The sequence below is a fragment of the Oncorhynchus masou genome, chromosome 13 (assembly GCF_036934945.1).
Source record: "Oncorhynchus masou masou isolate Uvic2021 chromosome 13, UVic_Omas_1.1, whole genome shotgun sequence".
NCBI classification, from domain to species: domain Eukaryota; kingdom Metazoa; phylum Chordata; class Actinopteri; order Salmoniformes; family Salmonidae; genus Oncorhynchus; species Oncorhynchus masou.
Window position 1 is genome coordinate 15,448,080 of NC_088224.1, and position 6,416 is coordinate 15,454,495.

The following is a 6,416-nucleotide window of genomic DNA, read 5'->3' on the forward strand; positions in this document are numbered from 1 at the left end:
GTGGAGCCGGAGCCTCCTGGCTCCTTCTGTTTGCACCTGATAACACTGAATTGTTGCTACTGCTACCCTCCCTCATCGCATTTCTCAAAACGCGGGGACAATGAGATAGTTCAGAGAAATCGCTCACTGAAGTGCTTTCATAGTCGCTGGCCTCCTAAATAGCTCTACATCCTCGGCCCACTGGCAAATATCTGTGTTCACTGCGATTTTCACTCCCTCGACCAGGCAACTGATCTGTCTTCCAGTGCATGACTGAAACCCAGAACACTGAAATGGCTCAACCCATTGCAAATTACAATTTTACAGTATCTCTAAACTCTCCAGTTTTTCTTACTATTTCCCCCTCATTTGTGAGGCAGGCTGTGCCAGCATTTGGGTATAGTTGGAAGATGACGATCCAAATCCCTACTGCTGAATATATTATGAGATTCTCATTTGGTTCCTGACAGATGGGCATGTGGCTTCATTGAAGAAAGCATGCAACACCAAACTGACACATTGGACAATGTGTCAAATGAATATCGTATCTTCTCTCAACATTCCCTCTCCTTGACAAGAAAAACAACCCATTCATTTCCCATTCACTGATCTATTAATGTGACACCATTCTACTGTATCTTCCATCTCACTGTAGAAGAAGCCTTACAGAAAATATCCTACATTACCCCGGGCATTTGGCAGCATTAGTATTTCAGCATCTTCTTCTCCTCTCAGCACTGTCAGTCGACATGTCAGTGTTGCCTGCGTCCAAAACGGAACCCTATCTGCAATATAGTGTACTACTTTTGACCACAGGGCTCTGGTCAAATGTAGTGCACTATGTAAGGAATAGGGTGCCTTTTGGGATGCAGACGAATATGGATAAACCATGCTAGTGACAGTGGGGTCAGGGGCCCGATCTGGCCCCGCAGTCTGAATGTGAAAACCTGTCACTGTCAACAGTAAAGTCTGCAGTTTAGCAGTTGCAACCGTCACAAAGGGTCACCTTGTGTCTTAGCGACTTGCCCCCATAACTCAGCACTCAGCTCAACTCCCAACTCCCCAGGTGGAGGGGGGCTGTGGGGCCACTATCATCCCCTACCATACCCTCTCTCCCCTGGTCCGATCCACCAGAAAAGTGGCGATGATTGGAAGTGAAACCTTGTATGAGAGCATGAGGGACCACAGTATCTGCTGGGAGATGAGTAAGGACATTTATTTGGATTTTAGTGGTAGTGGTTTTCCTCTCTGTTAAGAGATGCTGACAGTTGTTCAAACATGATATTTAAAAGATAAGTTCCTACACACATACATTTTGTTTGTGCAATATCAAATGTACCCCCCAAAATACCAAAACAGATTTGCTCTTTGCCCTATTGAGAAACCATTTTATACATTTTTCAAAGCATTTTGCATTATCTTTAAAGATGTAAAATAGAATATAAATATATAAATATATATCACTGAACCTCATAATGGCAGGAGGTTTCATTCAAATCTTGGAGCATAATTTCCCCAAACTGTAGACACCAGCTTCATGGAGCATAGCATATGTAGATGTTTACATTATCAAAGTCACATTCCGCGACTCCACGCAGACAGACTGCTTCCAGGGGGCGTCTGAGAAACGTCTGTATGTCCTTGTTTTCAGACATGGCTGAGCGGTATCACAGGATCTCTGAGACACCAGGTGTGGATCCCATCAACACCAGGTGTGGGTCCCATCAACACCAGGTGTGGATCCCATCAACACCAGGTGTGGGTCCCATCAACACCAGGTGTGGATCCCATCAACACCAGGTGTGGATCCCATCAACACCAGGTGTGGATCCCTTCAACACCAGGTGTGGATCCCATCAACACCAGGTGTGGGTCCCATCAACACCAGGTGTGGATCCCATCAACACCAGGTGTGGGTCCCATCAACACCAGGTGTGGGTCCCAAATGCCACAATATTTTCTATTTAGTACATCATTTTCTATATAGTACATTATTTTCTATACAGTGCATTATTTTCTATATAGTACATTATTTTTTATACAGTGCATTATTTTCTATACAGTGCATTATTTTCTATATAGTGCAAGTAGTACACTATATAGGGAATAGGGTGCCATTTGGGACGTACTCTTTGAGTCCTTTTTCAAGGACAGTCACATCCTAGCAGGTCCCTCATACCTTTTATTCAATACTTTTTCACTTAATATTTGTAGGCATTTTTTCCCCCTTTCTGAATAATCTGTCCAACCCACACGGTTGGTCTGAAACACTGTGACAAGTCACAGCTGTCGCTGAAGCACATGCTGGCTTGGGCTCCATTTTAATGAATCATCTCTCTCTGTCTCCTCTCTCTCATCTCTCTTGGAGTTTCTCATAAAGAGCCATTGTTCCTCTCCGGAGAGAGCTGAGGTGTATGGAGCCTGAATTTAAAGCCCGAGACTCCTTGGATGGTGCCACTCTCTGGTCCTACAGGGTCCTCCTTGCTCTGTAAAATGAACACAGCCGATGGTATAATGAACTAAGCTACTATGGGAAGAGAAACTCTCTCTCCATTGCTTTCTATCTCTCTGTCTCTCTTCTTACCCCTTTTTCTTTTTTTCTTTCTCTCTTCGTATGCCCCTCTCTCTCTCTCCCTACCTTCCCTCCCTCCTCTCTCTCTCTCTCCCTACCTTCCCTCCCTCCTCTCTCTCTCTCTCCCTACCTTCCCTCCTCCTCTCTCTCTCTCTCCCTACCTTCCCTCCCTCCTCTCTCTCTCTCCCTACCTCCCCTCCCTCCTCTCTCTCTCTCCCTACCTTCCCTCCTCTCCCTCCCTCCCTCCTCCCTCCCTCTCTCTCCCTACCTTCCCTCCTTCCCTCCCTACTCTCTCTCCCTCTTCTCCCTCCCCTTCCCTCCCCCTCCCCTCCCTCCTCTCTCTCTCTCCCTACCTTCCTCCTCTCTCTCTCTCCCTACCTTCCCTCCCTCCTCTCTCTCTCTCCCTACCTTCCCTCCCTCCTCTCTCTCTCACCACCTTCCCTCCTTCCCTCCCTCCTCTCTCTCTCTCTCCCACCTTCCCTCCTTCCCTCCCTCCTCTCTCTCTCTCCCTACCTTCCCTCCTTCCCTCCCTCCTCTCTCTCTCCCTACCTTCCCTCCTTCCCTCCCTCCTCTCTCTCTCTCCCTACCTTCCCTCCTTCCCTCCCTCCTCTCTCTCTCTCCCTACCTTCCCTCCTTCCCTACCTCCTCTCTCTCTCTCTCCCTACCTACCTTCCCTCCTTCCCTCCCTCCTCTCTCTCTCTCCCTACCTTTCCTTCCTCTCCCTCCCTCTCTCTCTCTCTCTCTCTCTCTCTCTCTCTCTCCTGACCTTGTGTGTGTAAATTAATACGCAGTGCGCTGCAGACGGATGGATTGATTATAACCCAACTAGTAATTAAGCTTCAAACAGATTGGTATCTCTATTAAATATGAATTTGGCATGTTTGAGTGTAATTCTATGAGACTGGGTGTTTGTAGAGTAAAACTAATAACATGATAGGTAGTTAATGGAACTGCTTGGCAATGTTTCATCTGGGAAACTATTGTCTGGCCAATTTAGGAACATTCTGTCTTGAGCTGAGAAATATATATACCCTGGCTAATGAATTTTATCCAACATTACCATTTTGTCTGAGGCATTTAATGGGACAATGTGCCGTTCAAGAATCAATGGGTATATATCATCCATTTAAATGTCCAAAAAGTGACCTACCAATCGCAGATTGCCCCAATAAAAAACTTGAAATGAACACAGATATGAATGGCTTTATGTAGTACAGCTCACTCCAATATGTAAGCGCGCATTGCAGATGGAGGCAAGTGTACTCTTAAACACCTAAACATGCAGCACACACAGCACTGTCTGTCAGAAGATGAGCAATCTGACAGATCTGTCTTAGCAGCTATTCTTGATTACTTTTCTTAAAGTGGAACTGCCCAAGGTTATTCAAGTCTATTTGCTACAATGTACACATTGGCAAGGGGAAATAACTGACATGACCTCAATAAATCATAGCATAGATTCACATGGGGTTGGTGAATGGGCCAATTTTTATCCATTCTCAAATCCTAGTGGGGGGGGGCAGATACCAGTGAGCATAGGTACCTTGGGATGCAATCACAACCTCTATCTTCCAGACAGGAATGAGTATTTGTATGAACACGCAGCCCTATGAATACTGAATACTTTGAAGGAACTCATATCCTGCCATGAAGTGTTTCTGAAAGGTCATAATAGTCTCCTAGCATCACTGGCGTTGAGAAAAGACATGGCTGCCAGAGTCCAGTAGGTAATAGTCCCGGGCTGTAACAATGCAGCTGTGGAGGGAGGCACCGCTACTATCTTGCCCGCCTCAGGAGTCGCAAGAGTGCGATGGGACAAGGACATCCCGGCCGGCCAAACCCTCCCCTAACCCGGACGACACTGGGCCAATTGTGCGCCCCTTCATGGGTCTCCCGGTCGCTGCCGGGTGCGACACAGCCTCGGATCAAACCTGGGTCTGTAGTGACTGCTCAGGAGATTAGACCGCTGCATCACTCAGGAGGCCCACAGTGCACTACATTTAACCAGGGCCCATAGGGGTCTGGTCAAAAGTAGTGCACTATATAGGGAATAGGGTTGTCATTTGGGACGCAGCAGCATTGTTGGCCAATATCATTCTGCTGCTTTCACTACACAGGCTCTTTATAAGCCCTGCTTTGACACAACACAATTTAAGGGCCTAGATTGATGACCTGCTCCCTGGATTTACATTCAAATCAGGTGACACCCCTGTCAGAAAATTACTTAGTTTAGAGTATGCTCCTTTCTCCCCCGCTGTGCCGTGAAGATGTTGTCGGGTGTGGAGTGGACAAATATTTACACCTAGCAGCAGGTGACCCCTCTCCTCTCTCTCTCCTCACCCCTGTTTGCTGGGAGAAAAGGCAATCTCCTGCCTCTTCATCTGTGACCTTGGGAGATATAAAGGGTCATTAATACCAGCCCAGACAGCCAGGCAGCTCGTGCCTCTAGTGCCTTGCCTCCTTGCCATGCCACACCTCACCCCAGAGGCGCATCATTGTTGACCTTGTCTAGCCTAATTCTATTACCTCACAATCGTGTTTGCCTTATTGCTGGCAGAGAGAGAGAGAGAAGCGCTGATTATGCAAGTGCCCCCAACTCATTAAGTGCCCCCCAACTCATTGCTGCTCCTGTTGAAACAGGAAAAAACATCAAAAGGGCTTTTACTTTAAATGTCAATGCCTCATATTATTCAGCATCTTGGCTATCATTTTCACATGGCTAATCTAAAACCTTCTGCTGTTGAACATCCAAAACAAGAGAAAGGACCCTGGTGGTGATTGTTGACAGCGTGGAGAAAGAACCGGAGGAGTCCACAGCAGACTGGATACGGCGTCTCTTTGGTGTCTGTTTTGGTGTCTCTTTACAGTGTTAAGCGGTGCGACTGTTCCACTGGCTGCAACACAAGACACGAGCAGGAAGGACAAGTAGCTCCCATGTCCTGTGTTGCAGCCCCTGGCCCAGCCACAGGTCACCTTCAGCCTTCAGATGCACCCCTTCAACAGCTGCTGCTGCACTGGAGAGAGAGGATAGAACAACAGAGGGAGTGTGAGAGAAGATAAAGAGAGAGAACTACGGAGGGAGTGAGAGAGAAGATAGAGAGAACAACGGAGGGAGTGAGAGAGAAGATAGAGAGAACAACGGAGGGAGTGAGAGAGAAGATAAAGAGAGAGAACAACGGAGGGAGTGAGAGAGAAGATAAAGAGAGAGAAATACACTACGGAAAAAGAAGGAACAGCATGTCAGAAATCAGCTCAATGTAATTGAAGAATCCATAGACTCTAACCACTTCTGGGAAAAATGGAAAACACTAAACAAACAACAACACGAAGAATTATCTATCCAAAATGGAGATGTATGGGTAAACCACTTCTCCAATCTTTTTGGCTCTATAACAAAGAATAAAGAGCAAAAATATATACATGATCAAATACAGGTCTTAGAATCAACTATTAAAGACTACCAGAACCCACTGGAATCTCCAATTACATTGCATGAGTTACTGGACAAAATAAAAACCCTCCAACCCAAAAAGGCCTGTGGTGTTGATGGTATCCTCAATGAAATGATCAAATATACAGACAACAAATTCCAATTGGCTATACTAAAACTCTTTAACGTCATCCTTAGCTCTGGCATCTTCCCCAATATTTGGAACCAAGGACTGATCACCCCAATCCACAAAAGTGGAGACAAATTTGACTACCGTGGAATATGCGTCAACAGTAACCTTGGGAAAATCCTCTGCATTGTCATTAACAGCAGACTTGTACACTTCCTCAATGACAACAATGTACTGAGCAAATGTCAAATTGGCTATTTACCAAATTACCGTACAACAGACCATGTATTCACCCTGCACACCCT

At 46.2% G+C, this 6,416-nt stretch overlaps 1 long non-coding RNA gene across 1 annotated transcript; it reads right to left on the reverse strand.

Moving 5' to 3' along the window:
• Nucleotides 1–1,179: 1,179 nt before the first annotated feature.
• Nucleotides 1,180–5,422, reverse strand: LOC135551781 (uncharacterized). Its single transcript, XR_010457373.1, has 2 exons — nucleotides 5,319–5,422; nucleotides 1,180–2,465 (listed from the first exon to the last, which is right to left on the reverse strand). It is a non-coding gene; the product is annotated as an uncharacterized LOC135551781 (long non-coding RNA).
• Nucleotides 5,423–6,416: the final 994 nt, after the last annotated feature.